Source organism: Scyliorhinus torazame, chromosome 3, assembly GCF_047496885.1.
Source record: "Scyliorhinus torazame isolate Kashiwa2021f chromosome 3, sScyTor2.1, whole genome shotgun sequence".
NCBI lineage: Eukaryota > Metazoa > Chordata > Chondrichthyes > Carcharhiniformes > Scyliorhinidae > Scyliorhinus > Scyliorhinus torazame.
In genome coordinates this window covers 332538143-332562565 of record NC_092709.1, presented here as the reverse complement: position 1 = coordinate 332562565, position 24423 = coordinate 332538143, and positions in this window count along the sequence as shown.

Sequence of the window (24423 nt, the reverse complement as noted above, 5' to 3'; positions counted from 1 at the left end):
AATATTGAGCGTTAGCTGATGTTGGCCGTGTAAATGGCTTACCCTCAACTGTGCCACTGCAGTCTTTTTCTCCCTCATTTTAAGGTAACATGCATGGTTTTGTGACAGCTCTTCCAGGCTAGATGGTGTTCCGCTGTTAAGTGACAGGATTTTAGCCAGCCCTCATGCAGTTTCTGGCAGGCACACGTCCACAGCACGACACTGTCAATAACTCAGCACTCTTCAACAGTCTCACTCAGGAAAACAAAAGGATACAGAGCTGGAAATGTTACACCGACGCCTTTCCTAAGTATAGTGCTAAGGTTGAGGCAAAGTGACGGGTGCTTTAACCTGCAATTGGCCCTGAGCTACTTTACCTGAGAGTGTTTGATATATACACGTACTGGATGGACAAAGTGGAGAAATGTTCCATGCTGTTTTCACATCTCGAAAAGAATAAAAGCTTTGTAATCATTTTGCCTGTCAAACACATTGAAGAGATGCCATTAAATTTCATAGATTGGCTACAATTTACTGAATCCTCTGCAATGAGCAAAACCAAACTCTTTTAAAGAAAAAGAATAGAGAGAAGTTCCACAAGCGGATGTTGAAGATTCCACGAAAGAGTGGGGGATTTTCCAAGTGTTCTGACCAAAATTCCTCCCTGAAACAACGCCTTTAACAATCAATTAACCGATCAATCATCTCTTCCCTGGTGCATGAGCTGTGTGATGTGAATGAAATGTAGAACAGCCAGCTACTGCGATCCCAGACCCCAACAGTTGCTAGGTTACTGGACAGAACCCCCAATTTGTAAGACTGTGAGGAAAGGATGCCTTGCACAAATAGGGATATAGTACACTAAAGCAAACTTTATTACTAACACAGGATTAAAATAACTTTAACAGCATGCAAGAAAATATCTTACCTGTTAAACAATGCTGAACAATAAAATGAAACACTAACTCCGAACTGTTATCTTTTATCTCCACTCAGGCAAAACCCATCTCTGGTCAAACACCACTTTAAATACAGTTCGCAAACACAGAGTTACCTGCCGAGCATTTGAATAGAGCTCCTCTTAAAAGACTGATTGGAGAGAGAGAGAGAATTCTAGTCAGGAAACAGCCTGCAGCTTCTTGTCTGAGTCAGACTATTGCTTAACTTGCCAGCCTTTTGAGAAATTGCACAGGCAAAATCTAAACTGTTTTGAGAGAAGCTGCTGGTCTGTTCACATCCCAATCTTTAACTGAACTCCAAAACTGAAACTCAATACCTGACTGCCTCAGCCCCTGACTCTTACCATTAACTGCATAATCTTACTAAAGCTCAACATAATGTCTCTAATTATCTACTTCCTTGGGAACCTTCTTTATATAAACAAAATTCCATTAGCCCAACTTCAGGTGAACAATGTCCATGGCTGGAAAGAATTATTATTTTACTTTTACGATGCTTTAATTATCTCCTTTGTAGCCAAAGTGTTTGTTTTTTATACGAGGACTGCAGCAGACAAATACACACAAACGCAAGTTTTTTACGCTTACTGCACCAACTACATATGCTAAATATATCAGAAATTCATACATTCATCACACAGCTGAATATATAGTACAAAGTCATAATTAACTCCAATATTGTTGCATTTTAAAGTAATTTATTGAACTTGGAGTTCTTTGAGATTTTTCTGAAAGACAACATGAAATGAAACACTAACTCCTAACTGCTATCACTTATCTCCACTCAACCAAATGCCCTCTCAGGTCAAACACCACTTTAAATACAGTTAGCAGTTCTTTATTACAAATGATCAATTATTTCATTGTAGCCAGGCTCAGGGTCACAAATGTTTGGGCGTGATTTTGATTCGGAGTTTATTCATCTTTTGAAAGGAGTAAGAATAAGCAGCAAGTGCTAGATTGTGGGAAGAAACTGCCTTGGAAAAATTGTGGCGAGGCAATATTGGGAACGAAACCAGCACCACATGCAGAAATCACATAATTAGTCTTTTGGGAGTACAGAACTTGAGCATGCGGTCCAACAGGCTTGTTTCAAACACTAGTTTTCGGAGCACTGCTCCTTCCTCGGGTGAGGAACGAGCAGTGCTCCGAGGGCTGGTGTTTGAAACAAACCTGTTGGACTGTAACCTGGTGTTGTAAGACCTCTTACTGTGCTCACCCCAGTCCAACGCCGGCATCTCCACATCATGTGTTTCTTCAACTGAGCTATTGATTAAGCTCCTTTCATGATTGAGAACCGTGTTGCGACCAGTGGGTGTGAATCTGATTGGAACTTGAAAATCAAAGAATGAAGCAAACTGAGGAGTATTGCGTACAGTTCTGGTCACCTCATTATAGGAAGGACGTGGAAGCTTTGGAACGGGTGCAGAGGAGATTTACCAGGATGTTGCCTGGTATGGAGGGAAAATCTTATGAGGAAAGGCTGATGGACTTGAGGTCGTTAGAGAGAAGAAGGTTAAGAGGAGACTTAATAGAGGCATACAAAATGATCAGGGGGTTAGATAGGGTGGACAGTGAGAGCCTTCTCCCGCGGATGGAAATGGCTAGCACGAGGGGACATAGCCTTAAACTGAGAGGTAATAGATATAGGACAGAGGTCAGAGGTAGGTTCTTTACGCAGAGTGGTGAGGCCGTGGAATGCCCTACCTGCAACAGTAGTGAACTCGCCAACATTGAGGGCATTTAGAAGTTTATTCGATAAGCATATGGATGATAATGGCATAGTGTAGGTTAGATGGCTTTTGTTTTTTGACTTCCCAAGTTGGTGCAACATCGTGGGCCGAAGGGCCTGTACTGCACTGTATCGTTCTATGTTCTAAGTTCTATCGTTCTATTGCTAAAAAAAAAATGAGACTCTGCTGTCAAAGCTTTTTGCCTGGCACTCATCAGGAAAGCTCTCAAGAAATTGGTTGGCCGGTGGAGCATGGAACAGTTAACTGCCCAACTTTGTTCAAATTCAAATTCATTGCTTGCAAAACTCAAAACATAGTGGGCGCAGTGCCAAGAAACATCTAGCTATTTAACGGCACTTTGCTATTATTTTGGCCTCGGGGAGTTTCAAAGCCATACCTGAGTTATTTCCTGCTGGCGAACTTAGCAGGCAAGGCACCTTGCAGGTGAGGCCACCATTTTTTGACCCGATCTACCCCACCTTTTAGCCACCCCCCTTGTTTTCGCCCCCCCCCCACACCGACCTCAGGGAGGCCCCGGGAACACCCCCTCCACCTGATAAGGCCCCCCCAAGCCCAATCCCTGGCAGTGCCAACCTAGCACCCAGGCACCTTGACACTGCCAGCCTAGCACCCTGCCAGTGCCCCTTCCAGCTTGGCAGTGCCACCCTTGCACTGCCAGGGTTACTGGGTGGCATTGCCAGGGTGCAAGGCTGGCAGTGCCACGGTTCCCATGTGCAGAGGGAGTTCCACAGTGCCACCCTGTCCTGTCCCCGACCACCCGGGGGTCTCTAATGGCTTTGGAGCACACCCCCCCCCCATCCTGTGCCATTACCACTGGTCCACATTTGTGGAAATCAGTACCAAATGGCACCCTGGCGAGATCTCCCAGGCGCGGCCATCAGGATCCGGGCGTGGGGCGAATCCCATGAACGCAAATTTAAATGAGCCAAATAGATTATTTAAATATGCAGATTTTGCTCACGTCCCATGAGGACGAGGTCCAGAGCGCGACGTCTCGCGACCTTTTGTTGAATCTCACGAGGTGTTTCGAACATCGCAAATCTCACGCAAGGCCTCTCGCGAGATTCAACGGCCACAGCCCGACACCAAGCATGCAACGAGGACAGTAAATCGCCCCCAGTGTCCAACATTAGATGTGATTCCACAATCGAACAACACCTGCTAAACAATCCTGAGTGTGCTAAGATTTACATTGAAAACCAATTTAAGATTATTAGTTGTCTCCCAGTGTGGCTTAGGCTTGCTAGAAGCCACATATTTTCACACAGAGTCCTGTCCTTTGCAGACCAAAGGCACACGTCCAGGCTTTGTGCCTTTTTCAACTCAACAGGTGCTCATGGAATTGCCAGTCCCTGGTTCATCCCCCAGGACAATACCTTGAAAATAGAGTCAACCTGCCCAGTTCAAATTGCCTGGTGTACAGCCACAGAGAGACATTTTTCCCCAGCAATGGGAGGAAGAATCCCGCAGCTGCAAAAAAAGTATGGCTGGAGATAGAGGGTTTAGCAGTGTCATGGAGTGTTTGGTGGGCTTGACGATGTCTTCGTAGATTTATGTAGGTTAACCGTGCGTGTTTCAGTTGCTACTGACTCTTAGAACTATTTACAAAATTCAGTAACAGGGTACAAACCCGGCACTGTCACCATGCTGCTGGTACACACACACTCTGTCCAACACTCAACTAACCCTGGGTGCAGGCCATGTGCTCTCTTATAGCACTGTATGGACGGTACTGTATGCAACCCCACGTTAACCCTACATGTGCCAGACCCTTATACTACACCTCCCCTCCCGTCTTTATTTAATGTATTATAAATGATTATAATTTATCTTACGTCTTATATTGTTATTACTATCATACATTTGCATTGTCATTGATACATTGTCTCTAGCCTATTTACCCCTTCAAGCCCTTGAATGTAAAGGTTTAGGTGTTCTGAAGGTTTTCTCACGCTCCCATATGTCAGGCCAAAAAGACGTGAAAGAATATATATGCATATCTCTGTCATCCTGGCAACTTCATAAAAGTATGTTAAATTTTTAATAAAATGGACAGCGGCTTTATACCAACTGAAGCCATGACTGACTATGACTCACGCAAAAGGAATCTATCTCTAGACTTCAGAAAACCATAGCAACCTCATTATCTCTAAAGATACATTAATGCCCCCTGTGACTGCAGAAATCATGGGCGGGATTCTCCGACCCCCCGCCAGGTCGGAGAATCGGCGGGGGCGGCGTGAGCCCGCCCCGTCGGCCGCCGAATTCTCCGGCAATGAAAAATCGGTGGGGACGGGAATCACGCCGCGCCAGTCGGCGGGCCCCCCCCGGCAATTCTCCGGCCCGCGATCGGCTGAAGTCCCGCTGCTGTCATGCCAGTCCCGCCGGCGTGAATCAAACCACCTACCTTCCCGGCGGGACTGGTGGCACAGGCGGGCTCCGGGGTCCTGGGGGGGGGGGGGCGCGGGGCGATCTGGCCCCGGGGGGTGCCCCCACGGTGGCCTGGCCCACGATCGGGGCCCACTAATCCGCGGGCGGGCATGTGCCGTGGGGGCACTCTTTTCCTTCCTCCTCGGCCACAGCCTCCACGATGGCCGATGCGGAAGTGACACCCCCCCCTGCGCATGCACGGGGATAACGTCAGCAGCCACTGACGCGCCCGCACATGTGCGGACTTCAGCTGCCCGGCGCAGTCGCTTTGACCCTGGCTGGCGTGGCGCCAATGGCGCCTTTCCCGACGGCCGGCGGTGCGCCAACCACTCCAGCGCCGGCCTAGCCCCTCAAGGTGAGGGCTTGGCCCCTAAAGGTGCGGAGAAATCCACACCTTTGGGGCAGCCAGACGCCGGAGTGGCTCCCGCAACTCCAACCCGCCTGGACCCCCCGCCCCGCCAGGTGGGGAGAATCCCGGCCCATATTCCAAGGAAATCATAGAATCATAGAACTTACAGTGCTAAAGGAGACCATTCAGCCCATCGAGTCTGCACCTGCACCTTGGAAAGAGCACCCTACTTAAGCCCATGCCTCCACCCTATTCCCATAACCCTGTAACCCCACATAATATTTTTGGACACTGAGGAGCAATTTAGCATGGCCGATCCACCTAACCTGCACATCTTTTGACTGTGGGAGGAAACCGGAGCACCCGGAGGAAACTCACGCACACACAGGGAAGGAAGTGCAAACTCCACACAGTCAGCCGAGGCCGGAATTGAACCCGGGTTCCTGGAGCTGAGAGGCAGCAGCGCTAACCACTTTACCACCATGCCGCACCATGCACGAAGATCCCTTTATATTTCTGAGTCAAAGCCCTGGCCAGTGGAGATGATGTCTGTAAGGACTAAGGAGACTGAAACCTCTGGTAAACCTATTAATGGATGAAACATTATTAACCATCTTAGGGACGCAGCCCAGGAATATACATCCTTTGTCCAAACTAAGGAAAGAATCAAGAGTTATGTCACATGACCAACACCTTCAACTTTACCCCCACCGTAACCCCCAACCCCAGCCGACGCCCTCTTCCCCCCCCCCCCCCCCCCCCCCCCCCGCCCTCCCCCCCCATGCCCGCACTACTAGAACCTGTAATATTGCCTTGTGAAGCTAAAGGAGGTTGTCTGCCATCTTGCATTAATGGAACAGCAGCAGAACCAGAGCTCTGTCCAGGTTTAAATTGCCTGGCCCTCATCTAACACTGTTTCTACTGGAACGTCTGCACTTCTGTCCTGTCTACTACAAGATTCTCTACGTGTTTCTCCCATCATAGAAGTCAGTGCTACTAGAAAATGCATTACCCGATATCAGCTTGAGCCTACTAAACTCTCTGAAGGAATACACCATTGGACTTTGGATTCTGGACTCAGATGACTACCATATTCACCCCCTGTTAAAAAAGAGTCCAGCGGGGATGGTGGAAAACTATTTACATGTAAGTGAGCATTTTTAAAGTGTACAGTTCTGGAAAAGTTCACAAATTCAGCCGATCGGGTGCCTGATCCTCCGCAGTGAGCGCCGCAGTCCCGGTGGCGATGCAGGCGCCGGCTTGGTCGCCGGTGACTCCGGGAGCGTGTAGTCCTCATCTTCATCCCTGGGTGGAACCAATGGGAGGACGGATCATCCTGGAGCCTGTGGTGAGATGCGCTGGGTGGAGGATGGGTGGCGCCGGAGCAGATGGGGGGGGGGGGGGGAGGGGACCCAGCTGGTGCCAGGTTCCTGAAGGAGACTGTGTCCTGGCGGCCGGCGGGATATGCTAGGCGTGCTGCGGGTTTGCATGAAGTAGCTGTACCCTCTCGACCAACGGGCCAGCCATGTGGAGCTGCACGTGTTTGCGGAGGAGGACGGGTCCTGGAGCTGCATGTCACGGTGGGAGTGAAACCCCGGAGGTGGACATCCCGGGGAAGGCAAAGAGACGTTCATGGGGGGTTTCATTAGTCGCAGTGCAAAGTAGCGATCGGATGGAGTGGAGGGCGTCGGGGAGGACCTTCTGCCAGCAGGACGGCCTTCCAGACCGTCCTGTTCTCCCTCTCCACCTGCCCGTTTCCCCGGGGGTTGTACCTGGCCATCCTGCTCGAGGCAATGCCCTTGCTGAGCAGGAATTGACGCAGCTCATCACTCATAAAGGAGGATCCCCGGTCGCTGTGGACGTAAGCGGGGAAACTGAATAGAGTGAAGATGCTATTGAGGGCCTTGATGACTGTGGCAGGCGTCATATCGGGGCATGGAATGGCGAAGGGAAATCTGGCGTATTCATCGACCACGTTAAGGAAGTACGTGTTTCGGTCGGAGGAGGGGAGGGGCCCTTTGAAGTCCATGCTGAGGCGCTCAAAGGGCAGGAGGCCTTCACCAGGTGCGCTTGATCTGACCGGTAGAAGTGCGGTTTGCACTCCGCGCAGACCTGGCAGTCTCTGGTGACAGTCCTGACTTCCGCAATGGAGTAGGGTAGGTTGCGGGCCTTTATGAAGTGAAAGAACCGGGTGACCCCTGGGTGACAGAGACCATCGTGTAGGGCCTGGAGTCGGTCCACTTGTGCGCTGTGTAATTGATAATATGGAAAAATGTGTCATTTGAAACATGGAAGTCTGGCAATATCTGGGGCGTCATTCTCTGACCCCCCGCCGGGTCGGAGAATGGCCGTTGGCCGCCGTGAATCCCGCCCCCGCCCCCGCCGAAGTCTCCGGTACCGGAGATTGGGTCGGGGCGGGAATCGGGCCGCGCCGGTTGGCGGGACCCCCCGTTCAATTCTCCGGCCCGGATGGGCCGAAGTCCCGCCCAGAAATTGCCTGTCCCGCCGGCGTAAATCAAACCTGGTATTTACCGGCGGGACCAGGCGGCGTGGGCGGGCTCCGGGGTCCTGGGGGGGGGGCGCGGGGCGATTTGACCCCGGGGGTGCCCCCACGGTGGCCTGGCCCGCGCTCGGGGCCCACCGATCCACGGGCAGGCCTGTGCCGTGGGGGCACTCTTTCCCTTCCGCCTCCGCTACGGCCTCCACCATGGCGGTGGCGGAAGAGACTCTCCCCACTGCGCATGCGCGGGAAACTTTCAGCGGCCGCTGACGCTCCCGCGCATGCGCCGGGAAACTGTCAGCGGCCGCTGACGCTCCCGCGCATGAGCCGCATTTCCGCACCAGCTGGCGGGGAAACAAACGCCATTTCCGCCAGCTGGCGGGGCGGAAATCCCTCCGGCGTCGACCTAGCCCCTCAATGTTGGGGCTAGGCCGCCAAAGATGCGGAGCATTCCGCACCTTTGGGCCGGCGCGATGCCCGTCTGATTGGCGCCGTCTTTGGCGCCAGTCGGCGGACATCGCGCCGTTGGGGGAGAATTTCGCCCCTGGTCTGAGAGAAACATGAGAGAATACAGGGCAAGATCCCACAAAGGGTTAACTGCAGCTGCCAGGGAAGGATTGTAAAATGCAGATAGCCTTGGTCAAGCAGGCTTAGCAAACAAGACAAACAGGATTTTGAATGAAGCCAAAAACAATGGCTCACACCTTCATTGAAAGTAACTAACTTAGTAAGGATCTGGAAAAGAATGGATGAGGTTCTAGGTGTGAAAATTTGCTAATACCAGGTTTATCAGTCTACGAGAAACTTAATTCAAAGCCAAAATCAAAGTCAAAATTGAGCTGAGGACACAATTGGAAAATAAAACTATAGAAATGACAGGAATTAAAAGTAACACCTATTGAAACCAAAGCATTTTGAACATCACAAAGGACGCAATGTAATCAGATCTATGGGATGAAGTCATGTCAAAATGAATACTTCGTTGGATTAGACTGTTTTAGATCAAAGTTCCTTTTTACAATCAAAGAAAATAAGAGTTACTTTACAATAACATCAAAAAACGTAATTGTTAGAAAGCAAATATAAACCTCGAGACCAGGGCAGGAACTATCAGAACCAGAACAACAATCAGAACTCAGAGAGAGACAGAGAGAGAGAGGGGAGAAGCAGCTAGAGACAGATTATAATCAGCTCGGCCATGGGAAATGGACAGGGCATAGCAGCCGAGCTAAAATAGCTGAGACATCTAAAGAAGACCAGACTTTAAAGAAGATTGATTGTCAAGTTGGGCCTGAAGGTCCCTTCAACCAACCAGAAGAATCCAGAAGCAAGATCTTTTTTCCTTCCTGTAAAGACAGTGATTGCATCTTTTAAAAAGAGAAAAAATATATAATAATAAAATAACTTAAAAGTTTTAACCTGAAACAGTGGTTATTAGTCTACTTTACTTACTTAGCAATGCGGGACCCAGGATCGATGCTACTAAGTGGTAAGTAGATGAAATCTTCGGTGAAGGTATGGGTTATACCAGGGGATAACTTTAAAATATAGTTTGACCTGAATAGCACCCACCGAAGCTTGCATCGGAGTCGGGGAGTGAGAATCCCTGATCACCATTTAGAATGTCGGCCCTTTTTGGTACAGGGGGACTTCTAAGAATAGTGGTGATTTTTCAAAAACAGCTGGCACATCTACCTCGGGATAGGGCATCAGGGGGGTCGTTGAGCTTGCCGGGGCGATACAAAATCTCATAATTGTAGGTGGATAGCTCGATCCTCCACCTCAAGATTTTATCGTTTTTGATCTTGCCCAGCTGTATGTTGTTGAACATGAAGGCAACCAACCGTTGGTCAGTGAGGAGACTGAATCTCCTGCCGGCCAGGTAATGCCTCCAATGCCGCACAGCTTCAACGATGGCTTGGGCCTCCTTTTCGACGCAGGAGTGCCGAATTTCGGAGGCGTGGAGGGTGCAGGTAAAGAATGCCACGGGCCTGCCTGGTTGAGGGTGGCGGCTAGGGTGACGTCTGATGCATCGCTCTCAACTTGAAAGGGGAGGGTCTCGTCGACCGCGTGCATCCGGCCTTGGCGATGTCGGCCTTGATACGGTTGAGGGCCTGGTGAGCCTCGGCCGTCAGGGGGAATACTTTGGAGTGAATGAGTGGGCGGGCCTTGTCCGCATAGTTCGGGACCCACTGGGCATAGTATGAGAAGAACCCCAGGCATCGTTTGAGGGTCTTGGGGAGGTGGGGGAGGGGGAGTTCCATGAAGGGGCGCATGCGATCGGGGTCGGGCCCTAGAACTCCAGTTTGTACCACATAGCCAAGGATGGCAAAGCGGTTGGTGCTGAACACGCACTTCTCCTTGTTGTACGTTAGGTTCAGGAGTTTGGCGGTGTGGAGAAATTTGGAACGGTTATCGTTGTGGTCCTGCTGGTCATGGCCGCAGATGGTGACGTTATCCAGGCACGGGAAGGTGGCCCGCAGTCCATACCGGTCAACCATTCGGTCCATCTCCCGTTGGAAGACCGAGACCCCATCAGTGACGCCGAAGGGAACCCTAAGGAAGTGGTAAAGGCGGCCATCTGCCTCAAACGCCGTATATTGGCGGTCCGCCTTGTGGATGGGGAGCTGGTGGTAGGCAGATTTCAGGTCCACTGTAGAGAAGACCCGGTACTGTGCAATCTGATTGACCATATCAGATATGCGTGGGAGGGTGTAAGCGTCGAGCTGCGTGTACCGGTTGATGGTCTGACTGTAGTCAATGACCATCCTGTGTTTCTCCCCAGTCTTTACAACTGCCACTTGGGCTCTCCAGGGGCTGTTGCTGGCCTCGATGATGCCTTCCCGCAGTAGCTGCTGGACCTCCGACCTGATGAAGGTCCTGTCCTGGGCACTGTACTGTCTGCTCCTGGTGGCGACGGGTTTGCAATCCAGGGTGAGGTTCGCAAACAGGGAAGGTGGGTCGACCTTAAGGGTCGTGAGGCCGTATACAGTAAGGGGTGGTAGGGGCCCGCCGAATTTCAGAGTTAGACTTAGGAGGTTGCACTGGAAGTCCAGACCGCGTAACAGGGCAGCGCAGAGGTTGGGGAGGACGTAGAGCCAGAAGTTGCTGAACTCTACGCCCTGGACGGTGAGGGTCGTGATGCAGTACCCCCGGATCTCCAAGGAGTGGGATCAGGAGGCCAGGGAGATTCGTTGGGTAATGGGGTGTACCGCGAGGGAGCAGCGCCTTACCGTATTGGGATGGATGAAGTTCTCCATGCTCCCAGAGTCGTGAAGGCAAGGTGTCTTGTGGCCATTGACTTTCACCGTCGTTGTGGCGGTTGCGAGGTTGTGTGACCGGGACTGGTTGAGCGTGATGGAGGCGAGCTGCGGCTGGTGTTGGTGGGCCCCGGGGCTGGTCGGCGGCGGTTGCGGGCGCTGAGTGGCCTGATGAGGTGCCCGACGAGCAGGGGTTCTGAGGCGCCGTCCAAAATGTCACTGAAGATGGCGGCGCCCACGGGGCGCACGAGGTCTGATGGGGAGAAGATGGCAGCGCCCACGGGTCGCACGTGGGGGATGCAGGAACAATGGGGCTGGTTACAGCGGTGATCGGCCGGTCCTGGCCCACCGCAGCGAAATGTCCTTTCTTTCCGCAGGCCTTGCAGAGTGCGTTCCGTGCCAGATAGCGCTGCCGGGGGTGCTTTGTCTGCCCGCAGAAATAGCACTTAGGCCCCCCAGGGTTGGCTGGCTGCCGCGCGGCGCAGGCCTGGGTTTGGTTGGGGGCGGTCGCTGGTGGGGTCCACGATGTCCAGGAGGGGGGCGCCGTGCAGTCAGGGGGGTACGCTTGTTCATTACGGGAGGCTACCATGAGCGAAGTCGCGAGTTGCTTGGTCGCCGCGAGTCGTGCGTACCCCCTTCCAAAAGGCGCTGGCGGATGTACGCCGACCCTATGCCCGTAACGAAAGCGTCCCTGATTAGGAGTTCGGAATGTTCAACGGCCGAAACTGCCTGGCAATCGCAGTTCCTCGCCAGGGCGTGCAGGGCACGCCAGAAATCGTCCAATGACTCACCGGGGAGTTGTTGCCGCGTGTTGGAGGTGCCTGGCGTAGAGTTTGTTGATCGGCCGTGTGTAGTTCTCTTTCAGAAGCACCATGGCCTCGGTGTAGTTGGCTGCATCCCAGGTAAGTGGAAAAATATCGGAGCTCAACCGTCTGTACAGGCTCTGCAGTTTCTGTGCCTCTGAGGGTGGTTCTGTCGCTGATCCGATGTCGGCTTCAAAGCAAGCTAGCCAGTGGTTGAAGGCTGATGTGGAACTGTCTGCTTGAGGGTGCAACTGCAGGCGATCTGGCTTGATGCGAAGGTCCATCTTTGTAAAATCTCTGCGTAATAAATTGATGCACTATCAATTACGACGAGTCGAGAGTAGAGAGTAGTACAGGAGCCTTACCGTATTACATCTCAGATGTGTGCTATATACAAACAGTGGTGACTACCACACAGCCCTGATATGAGTTTTTATCGGCAGAATCGGAAGTTGTGTGTGGCGTTTCCTGCCGATCAGGAGTTCAGATGGGAAGAGGCCCCATTGTAAATGTGAGCAGTGCTGTGGGGAAGTCTTCATCCTTTTTTAGGAAAGCTTTCACTGTCCGGATCCTATTTTCAGCTGGCTCATTTGACTGTGAGTATCTCGGGGAGCTGATGTAGTGTTGGAAAGCTGGATGTCATTGTGTGGCGTGCAAAGTGTTCATTGGAAAACTGTGGGCCAGCATCGAACAGAATGTTGTCTGGGAAGCCATGGCTCGCGAACATCACTTTTAGTGCCTTAATTACTGCCTCTGTGGTAGTCGTATATAGTTACTTCACCTCGACCCATATGGAAAAGTAGTCCACCATTGGACAAAAAAATCTTTGGGTCTTTTTTTCAACAAAAAAAATATGCCAGAAGGGAACCAAAGTAGAGGCAGAATGGGCACCAGGCGCAGAAGGGGCCAGGGGCGAGCCCAGTCAGACGAACCAACCGACGCATGAGGCGGCGGAGCAGAAGTTTTGCCGCAACAAAAATAACAGGGCAAACAGGGGGGAACTGGAAAGCGCCTTTCACCGAGGAGCTGAGGGAACACCAGGCGGAGGCTAGAGCAGAAATGGAGGCCGCGGTGAAGGCAGCAGTGGCCAAGGCCCTGGCGGAGGTGCAGTTCGCCCTGGGCAGAGCAGCGAAGAAACTGGAAGCCCAAGAGGCGACCATTAAGGAGCTGGAAAAGGCCGCGACCGACAAGAGTGACCGGATCACGGCACTGGAGAAGGAGGTGGCGAGACTGGGCACAACGCAGGGGAGCCTGAGTGGACGATAAGGAGAACTGCTGAAGAAATCAAAGTGTAAGGACTGTGGGCCTACCAGAGGGGATCGAGGGCAGAGATCCCATGGCATACGTGGCCGAGATGCTGGGCAACTTAGTGAGGAGGGAAACTTTCCTCAACCCACCAGAAATGGACAGAGCACGCCGGTCGCTGTGCACGAAACCCAAGGCCGGGTATCAACTGAGGGCAGTTATAGCTAAACTGCACCGGTAACAAGGCAGGGAAACAATCCTGCGCTGGGCCAGGCAAAACAGAAACTGACAATTGGAGGAACACATCATTTGAGTTTAGCAAGACATTCGGGCAGACCTAGCCAGGAAACGGGCCGAATTTAAAGGAACGAAAGCAGTCCTTTATAATAACAGCGTATGCTTTGGTATGCTGTACCCAGCGAAACTCTGGTTCACATACCAGAACAAAGAGTACTTCTTCACAGCCCCCGCCAAAGCAAAAAAGTTTGTTGAGGAATGCGGGCTGGAAAACCGACAGCAAGGGTAGAAATAAGGGGCCCCTGGCAAGGAACAATAGCCCGCTGACGGGGTTGGGGGGGGGGGGGAGTGAGGCAACGCCAGGCCTCCCCGCCCCCCACCACCCATGGAGAGCGCACCCCGAACAAAAAGCAAACCACTACTCGAGGGACTGCTTCAGGTAGGTTCTTTACTCAGAGAGTAGTAAGGGCGTGGAATGCCCTGCCTGCAACAGTAGTGGACTCACCAACACTAAGGACATTCAAATGGTCATTGGATTGACATATGGGCAATAAGGGAATAGTGTAGATGGACTTTAGAGTGGGTTTCACAGGTCGGCGGAACATCGAGGGCGGAAGGGCCTGTACTGCGCTGTAATGTTCTATGTTCTATGTTCTATTTGGGAGAACATGGCCTTGCACGAGTCAACGAGAGTTGCCGAAAAGGGAGAGCAAACAAGAGGAGCGCAGGGTAAGCTGGGGGAAGAACGGGCAGAAAACCGTAGAGATCGGGCGAGAGAGAAGCGAGACAGTAACTCCCGGGAGGAGAGCAGGAAAGCTAGCGCCAGAGGCATGCAACAAAGCAGGGCCGTAACGCGCCCCCAATGGGGGGATAGGCGGCAGGTGGAGGGGGGGGGAGAGAACCACTCAACAGAGGCAGGAGAGCAAACGGGGATAGGAACGGGGGAAAGAGGGACAAAAGAGGGGTAAATGGGAGAGGGGGGATAAGGGAGCGGATGGGGGGGAAGGGAGGGATCGGGGGGGGGGGGGGGACAGGGAAGGAGAGACAAACAAGGCGAGAAAGAGAACAGCAATAAGGCTACAACGTGTCACAACCAAGAGCTCGGAACAAGGAATCGCTGCAAGCAACCACCCAGTACGGTCTCTGGGCGAAGGGAAGCCCCAGAGTGCAGAGGGCTACCCACGTGGCGGATGCACAGTGGGCGGCCGTGTTGGGTGCCCCCTGGACAAAGGGAAAACCCAGAGCACAGGGACCCGACCACATGGGGAGAGCAGTGACAGCGGCCCCCACAGCGGCCCCCTATCAAAGGGAAACCCCGGAGGGCAGGGGCGCGTACAAACGGTAATTATGGTTAATCCCACAGGAACGGGGGGACAGAAGCCTCCATCAGGATAGTCGCCTGGAACGTAAGGGGACTCAACGGCCCAGTGAAAAGATCCAGAGTCTTCACCCAGCAAAGAAACATGAAAGCCGACATAGTCTTCCTCCAAGAGATTCACCTGAGAGAACAGGACCGACTACGGGTAAGAAAGGGTTGGGTGGGACAGACCTACCATTCCTGTTACAGAACGAGAGCCAGGGGGCTGGCATACTGATCAGCAAGAGGACGAAGTTGTGGGCGACAAAGACGGTTACGGACCCAGGGGGATGGTACGTCATGGTCAGCGGGGCCCTGGATGGGGCACCGGTAGTACTAGTCAACGTGTACGCGCCCAGCTGGGACGACACAAACTTCATCAAAAAGGCCATGGCAGAATTCCCCAACATAGCGATGCACCGACTAATCATGGGGGGGACCCAATGACTGACAGATCAAACCCCAAAACAGGGAAGACCTCAAACATGGCAAAGGAACTCGGTCGTTTTATGGAACAGATGGGGCAGTGGATGCCTGGAGATTCACCCACCCAGGGCTCACCAGTACACGCCATATACACCAGAATTGACTTCTTTGTGGCAAGGAAAACGGTGCTTCCGGGACTGGTCAAAGCGGACTACTCTGCAATTGTGATATCCGACCACACTCCACATTACATGGACGTGAGGTTGGAGACGGGCAGGGCCCAATGCCCTTTTTTCATAGAAGTTACAGTGCAGAAGGAGGCCATTCGGCCCATCGAGTCTGCACCGGCTCTTGGAAAGTGTCGTGTTGGGTGTTCTGATATATAAACTAACCAACACGGTTGTAGATGGCACAACTCTGTTTTGTTATTCTGTATAATAACAACTGTTAACTTCTGGCTGTGGTTCGTACTTCACCAGTTAACCTGTGGACCCAGATTGGCTGCGATGTTGCGTGTGTGTTGATTGGTCCGTCTATCTGTCCATCAGTGTGTGTGTGTGATTGCACCATGATATGTTAGTATGGATATCATGACAGAAAGAGCACTCTACCGAAGCCCGCACCTCCACCCTATCCCCATAACCCCATAACACAGTAACCCCACCAAACACTAAGGGCAATTTTGGACACTAAGGGCAATTTAGCATGGCCAATCCACCTAACCTGCATATCTTTGGACTGTGGGAGGAAACCGGAGCACCCGGAGGAAACCCACGCAGACACGGGGAGAACGTGCAGACTCCGCACAGACAGTGACCCAAGCTGGGAATCGAACCTGGGACCCTGGAGCTGTGAAGCAATTGTGCTAACCACTGTGCTACCGTGCTGCCCCACATGGAGGTTGGACATTGCCCTACTAGCAGACAAGGCTTAACAACTTGCTTAACAACTTCCTTACCTTGCAGGTCAGCTGGTAGTTCGGAGAGAGGGAGAGCCGGGACTTTGGAAACAGCGCGGGAGATTGAAAAAGCGCGGGAGCTGCGAGGCAGAGGGGACAGTTTAAAAGGTCGCGGCGTGGGTGAGGTAAGTACTGCTTAACAACTTAACAACCAAAACGGGGAGGTCTCCGGCGTAATAAGAGGGGAAATTATCGATAGGGAGGAAAGGGCAGCTAGGCAGCAGCTGGTCGACTCCATTCTGGAGGTAGATCGTAAATACTCCGAGGCCCCGACCGTAGAGCTCCTGGCGGAGAGGAAAGAGCTACAAAGGAACTTTGATCTGCGGGAGATGTTCACAGACTCGCTGGCTAAGGGCACACTGACACCTACACTAGCACAGGCCTCAATGTCGCTGATACCTCAGAAAGATAAAGACCCAATGGAATGTGGGTCATACAGACCCATCTCACTGCTAAACGCAGACGCCATACTACTGGCCAAAATCCTAGCCAAAATGCTAGAAGACCGCGTACCAGAGGTGTCGCAGAGGATCAGAGGGGCTTTGTCAAAGGTAGACAGCTTACCTCGAACATCAGGCGCCTGCTGAACGTAATAATGACCCCCTCCGGGGAGAGAGGACCAGAGGTGATCATCTCCCTCGACGCAGAAAAGGCCTTCGTCAAAGTCGAATGGAAATACCTCATAGAGGTACTGGAGCGGTTGGGGCTTGGAACAGGGTTCACCTCCTGGATAAAACTCCTATACAATGCTCCCAGTGGACCAACAACACCAACTCCCGATACTTCCAGCTGCATAGGGGCACCAGACAAGGATGCCCACTGTCCTCGCTGCTGTTCGCTCTAGCGATTGAACCACTAGCAATCCCCCTCAGAGCAGCAAAAAGCTGGAGGGGGATCCGAAGGGGAGGCAGAGAGCACAGAGTCTCACTCAATGCAGATGACCTGCTCCTCTACATTTCGGATCCACAGAGCAGCATGGACGGAATCATCGCGCTCCTGAAAGAGTTTGGCGCCTTCTCGGGCTACAAACTCAACATGAGCAAAAGCGAGATCTTCCCGGTACACCAACAAGTAGGTGGGGCAGCCCTAACGGGACTGCCGTTTAAACAAGCCCGACACAAATTCCGCTACCTGGGGATCAAAATAGCCCACGACTGGAAAGGGATCCACAAATGGAACCTCACCAGTCTGACAGAGGAAGTAAAAAAGGACCTGCAAAGATGGAACAGACTCCCACTCTCCCTGGGGAGAGTCCAGACGATCAAAATGAACGTACTGCCCAGATACCTCTTCCTACTTCGATCAATGCCGGTCTACATCCCCAAGGCCTTTCACAAAGCACTAGACAAACTAATCATGGCGTTCGTATGTGTTGGGGGGGGGGGGGGAGGGGAAGAGTGCTACGATCCCAAAGAAGGTCTTACCGAAAACAAAGTCCAGGGGGGGGGCTAGTCCTCCCAAACCGACAATTCTACCACTGGGCGGCGACGGCCAAGCGAGCAAGGGGATGGATCAAGGAGCCAGAAGCCGAGTGGATGCGCACGGAAGAGGCCTCCTGCATGGGGACCTCCCTCCGGGCACTCGCCACAGCAACAATCCCATCCCCACCCAAAAAACACTCCAGCAGCCCGGTGGTAAAAGCCATCCTCCAGTCCCGGAACCAGCTACGGCAGCAATTTGGCCTGACCAAAATGTCGGACAAAGCTCCCATCTGAAACAACCATAGGTTCACGCCAGCGCTGACTGACGCCATCTTTAAAAAGTGGGGACAGGACGGAGGGACACTGACAGTCAGGGACCTATACACGGACGGCAGGATCGCAACACTGTTCAAACTGACAGAGAAATTCCAGCTAGCCGGGGGAACGAGCTAAGGTACCTGCAACTCAAAAACTTCCTATCAAAGGAGACACGGACATACCCACAAACGACAGACATTACTGGAAGAATTACTGGACACAAGCATACTAGATAAAGGAAACTGTAGTGACATGCATGACCGACTGGTAGAAAGGGCAGACACCATACTGGATGCAACAAGAAAGAAATGGGAGGAAGACCTGTGGATTGGAATAGGGTGGAGTCTCTGGAGCGAAGCACTGCATAGGGTCAACTCCACCTCCACGTGCGCAAGGCTCTGCCTGACGCAACTAAAAGTGGTACATAGAGCGCACTTAACAAGAACCCGTATGAGTAGGTTCTTCCCGGAGTTGGAGTATAGATATGAACGGTACCAAGGAGGCCCGGCCAACCACACCCACATGTTCTGGTCTTGTCCCAGACTTGCGGGCTATAGGAGAGCCTTCTTCGAGGCAATGTCCAAGGTGGTGGGGTGAGGGTGGAGCCATGCCCGAAAGTGGCAGTCTTCGGGGTTTCAGACCAGCCAGGTCTATTCCTGGCGAGGAGGGTGGACGCCCTTGCCTCTGCCTTTCTGATCGCCCGCCGTAGAATCCTGTTCGGCTGGCGGTCAGCAGCACCGCCCAACGCTGCAGACTGGCTGTCCGACCTCTCGGAATCTCTCCAAATGGAGAAAATCAAATTCGCCATCCGAGGGTCAGACGACGGCTTCCACAGAACGTGGGAGCCATCCACCCAATTATTCCGAAACCGGTTTGTGGCCAATGAACAAGCAGAAGAATAGCCAAGTAGCCAAGACCCAGGGGAAAGTAGCCAAGGCGGGAGGAAGACGGGATGAACGGCAGCGAAAACCGTCCGGGAGAAGCAAGTAACGTCACCAACACCAGATCCATTCTCGTATTGCCCGCTCTGCATTGGCCATAACTACTGTAATTGTTTTTCCGGCAGCCAAATGTATATACACCTCCCAGTCCCCCCCCCCCCCCCCCCCCCCCATCCCCCGCACAAACATGTGTCTACTTATTTGTTAAATGTAATATTGCTAACTGTACAGAGTTGTTGTTTTTGAGCTGGTGTAAAATATCCGGCCAGTTTTTTAAATATTTCATTCTGTGCACATAACTGTAAATATACTGGCTGGGATTCTCTCTCCTGGGGGCTACGCCCCCACGCCAGCGGGAAAACTGGCGCCAACCACTCCGGCGTCAACAGCCCCCAAATGTAAGGAATTCTCCGAACTTTCGGGGGCTAGGTGGACGCCGGAGGGGTTGGCGCCGCTCCAGCCGGTGCCAAAGGGCCAGTGCGAGTTTGTGCATGTGCGGAAAGGCCGGCATGATCTCGCACGCTCGCGCATGGGCGGGGGTTCTCTTCTCCGTGCTGGCCCCCGGGCAATATGGCGGAGCTCAACAGGGGCCCCGTGCAGAGGAAAGAAGTCCCCACATGGAACAAGCCCGCCCCCCGCCAGGGTCGGATCCCCCCCTGCCCCCCCGAGGACCGCCCCCACATACTCACCTGCCAGGTCCCACTGTGCGTGAGGTGAGTAATCCACGCCGGCGGGACTGAGCAAAACTGGACGGCCACTCGGCCCATTGGGGCCGGTAGACTCGCCGGGGGGGGTGGGGAGTGCTGTCAACAGCCCCCGATCGGCGTGGCAGGAATAGTGCCGCCGCCCGAACAACGGCGGCGGAGAATAGGGCAGCCGGCGTCAGGGTGGCAGGGTGAGATTCGCGCCTCCCCCCAGGGATTCTCCGACCCGACGGGGGGGGGTTGGAGAATCCCGGCCACTATGTTCAAAAACCCAATTAAAAAAACATTTTTTAAAAAGAGTATAAATTGTCATTTCTCCTGTGCAGTCCTGACCTTCTCTACAACTTTTTGAGAAAAGCCTAAGATCTTCATGGCCTGTTTGTCACAAAACCTTGTCTTTGATGACTGATTACAGCATGAAAGGAGTTACTGTCGCACAATGAGTATGATTGTCAGAAAACCCCAAAAAAGGATTCTTTTCCCTCAAAATGACGGGTGCCGATTGCTTTCACCCTGCCTCTTTTGTTCCACTTCTTATCTGAAAGCTGCCTAGTCTAACTATTTCCCCATGATGACAAGCCAAGAGATACAATTCTGCTGCTTCAGCAAACAATTAAACAACGGCGTCAACTAAATTGTACGCTGACACATTAAAGCCTAAAGTATCTGGGAACGAGCAACTTTGAACCATTTCATTATTTCTAGCTATGCAGACCTCTACAAGTATCCTATAAATAAAAAGAAAGAAAATCTTTAATCATATGAGATTAAATCAATATGTAATCCTCCAGTTATTTATATAGATGAGTAGGTTGTCTTAAATCATGTCGGCCTAAACTTTGCAGCTACACAATGTTGTGCTGAGTACATCAGACCATGGCTATTTACATAGAATTTACATAGAATTTACAGTGCAGAAGGAGGCCATTCGGCCCATCGAGTATCCCACAATCCTGTGGGAGTATGAGCTTCCCCAATGAGGGGGGCGGAGAAACCATTAATAAACTCCTAGTATAAATAAAGCTGGCCAGTTCAGGAACCAGCTGGAAGGAGTATGCAGCGAGGGAAGTTACTGCTACTGTTATATATATATGTTATTGTAAATAAATGTTATTACTTTGTATCCTTAAAACTCGTGCTGGATTCTTCGTGGCCCTCACAAAACTGGCGACGAAGGTTAAAGTGAATAGCTGTCTACACTGCTGAAGCCACCTCTCTGGATTTTTGTTGGATACAGGTTGGAAGTTGTTTTCTATTATACCATGCCTCTGTACGGACGTGTGGATGTTTTTGATGCTGCGCTGGAAAGCTCGAACCAGTACACACAACGGATGCGTTACTATTTCCGGGCAAACAATATCACTGAAAACGAGCGCCAGGTGGTCATATTGCTCACCACCTGCGGCCCGCATACGTTTGGGGTGATTAGGAGCCTTACGTACCCAGCTGCGCCGGACACCAAAACGTTTGATGAACTTGTGAATATAGTGGGGCAACATTTTAACCCAACCCCGTCCACGATAGTCCAGCGTTACCGGTTTAATACTGCTGAGAGGACCCCTGGAAAATCCCTTGCCGATTTTCTATCCAGGCTACGCAGGATTGCGGAGTACTGTGACTATGGTGAGACCTTGTCAGAAATGTTACGCGACCGTTTGGTTTGCGGTATTAACAATGCGGCCACCCAGAGAAAGTTGTTAGCTGAGCCAACATCGACTTTTCAACAGGCCATTCAAATAGTATTGTCCCGAGAGAGCGCAGAACGAGGAGTGCAGGAGCTACAGGGAATGGAAGTGCATGCCTTGGGGAGCAACCCCTTCCGTCCGAAAACGTCCCCCCGCACTCCTGAGGTACCTTGGGCGAGGCAACGTCCGGACCGACGCCAGTGGCCGTCGGACATTCCTCCCCGAAGGGAGCTTTCTCCAGAACCAATGGATGAGGAGCCATGTCCGTGTCAAACTTGTAGGCGCCGACCCCGTCACGGACGGCAGTCCTGGGGGCTCCAGAGGCGCCGTCGTTCCGACCGAAACTGGGGCCAGCCCAGGGGCCGTAACTGGGACCAGCCCAGGGGCCGTACCTTCCATGTGGATGAACCTGCGGCGACTACTCCTGAGGACGTGGAGACGGAGGACGACTGCCTGCAGCTGCATTGTGTGGCAGCTCCCCGTGTAGCCCCCATTAAGGTGACAGTACGGGTCAATGGCCACCCGCTTAAGATGGAGTTGGACACTGGCGCAGCGGTCTCCGTGATCGCCCAGAGGACATTCGACCGCATCAAGCAGGGTATACAGACCCTTACATTAACCGACTCACAGGCCAGGTTGGCCACCTACACGGGGGAACCACTGGACATTGCAGGAACTACAATGAACCCTGTTGTTTATGGACGCCAGGAGGGGCGTTTCTCACTTATCGTGGTGCGCGGCCATGGGCCCAGCCTGTTGGGTCGGGACTGGTTGCGCCATTTGCGGTTGCAATGGCAGCACATCCTCCAAACAGTTTCTGAAGGGTTGACTGAGGTGCTAGGATGATACCCAGATGTATTCCAGGCTGGTTTGGGGAAAATAAAAGGGGCCATAGCCTGTATCCAAGTCGAACCAGGAGCCACGCCGCGCTATTTCCGGGCGGACCCAGTGCCTTACGCCTTGCTCGAGAAGGTAGAAGGGGAGCTCACTCGTTTGGAGAGTTTGGGTATTATCAGGCCCGTCCGTTTTGCTGACTGGGCAGCACCAATTGTACCTGTAATGAAGCCAGATGCCACAGTTCGCTTTTGTGGCGACTATAAACTTACAGTGAATACGGTTTCCCGACTCGACCGATATCCAATGCCTCGCATAGAGGATCTCTACGCGAAACTTGCAGGTGGACTCTCGCTCACAAAATTAGATATGAGTCACGCCTACCTGCAGTTGGTGCTGGACCCTGCCTCCCGACCATATGTAACGATTAATACACACCGGGGCCTGTATGAGTATACACGGTTGCCCTTTGGAGTATCCTCTGCCTGCGCAATTTTTCAACGTGTTATGGAGGGCATTTTGAGAGGTTTACCACGTGTGGCTGTCTACTTCGATGACGTTTTGATTACAGGGACGTCAGAGCAGGAACGTTTGGAAAATCTGGAGGCTGGAGTCCGTTTACGTCGCACAAAGTGCGTATTTCAGGCAAAGGAAGTAGTCTACCTAGGTTATCGGGTGGACCGCGAAGGTTTGCACCCCATCGCAGAGAAGGTGCGTGCAATTCAACATGCCCCCACCCCGACTGACACTTCGCATCTTCGTTCTTTTCTCGGTCTCGTAAACTATTATGGCAACTACGCTGGCCCCTTTGCACCTTCTGCTAAAGAAAAATCACACCTGGGTTTGGGGTCAGCCGCAAGAAACCGCTTTCCGGCAGGTAAAGCAACAATTGTCGTCGTCTGGGTTACTAACCCACTATGATCCGGGAAAGCCTTTGCTCGTCACATGTGATGCATCCCCGTATGGTATTGGGGCCGTCCTGTCCCACAAGACGGAGAACGGGGCCAAGCGACCGATAGCTTTCGCCTCCCGCACATTGACTGCAGCGGAGAAAAAGTACGCGCAGATCGAGAAGGAGGGCCTGGCAGTGGCTTTTGCGGTGAAACGCTTCCACCAGTACGTGTATGGCCGCCATTTCACTATCGTGACTGATCATAAACCTCTGCTGGGACTTTTCAGAGAGGATAAGCCAATACCGCCCTTGCTTCCGCACGGATCCAGCGCTGGGCTTTGTTGCTTGCTGCATACGAGTATTCTCTGGAGCACAAACCAGGTATGCAGATAGCAAATGCCGACTCACTGAGCCGATTGCCTTTATCGACCAGCCCCATGTCGACCCCCACGACCGGTGAGGTGGTTGCAACCCTAAATTTTATGGACACCTTGCCTGTCACAGCATCACAGATCCGTGAGTGGACCCAGACGGAGCCAGTCCTGTCAAAGGTTCGGCACATAGTCCTGTATGGTGGGCAACATAGACAGCTCCCAGGCGAGTTGCGGGCATTTTCCTCCAAGCTGTCAGAATTCAGCATGGAAGACGGCATCCTCTTGTGGGGGATGTGTGTGATTGTCCCGGAAAAAGGCCAGGAGCTGATTCTAACAGACTTACACAATGGGCATCCAGGTGTGACCAAAATGAAAATGTTGGCCCGGAGTTATGTCTGGTGGCCAGGCCTCGACACCGACATTGAGAAGGTGGCCCAAAACTGCTCCATTTGCCAGGAGCATCAGAAGCTTCCGCCGGCCGCGCCCCTACATCACTGGGAATGGCCAGGGCGGCCTTGGGCGCGCTTGCATGCAGATTTTGCAGGCCCTTTTCAAGGATACATGTTCCTTCTACTAATTGACGCCCAGTCTAAATGGCTAGAGGTGCATAAGATGCAGGGGACAACGTCCTGCGCAACAATTGAAAAGATGCGTTTATCGTTTAGTATGCATGGCCTCACCGAGGTGCTGGTCACGGATAACGGCACTCCATTCACGAGTGAGGAGTTTGCGAGGTTCACGAAGATGAACGGCATCCGCCATATCCGCACTGCCCCTTACCACCCGGCTTCAAATGGGTTGGCAGAGCGCGCAGTGCAGACATTCAAAAGAGGCCTAAAGAAACAGTCTTCCGGATCAATGGACACAAGACTTGCTCGCTTTTTGTTTACGTACAGGACCACCCCCCTGACTGGGGTAGCTCCCACAGAACTCCTAATGGGCCGGAGACTCCGCACCCGCCTTAGTATGGTTTTCCCGGACTTGGCGCAAAAGTACG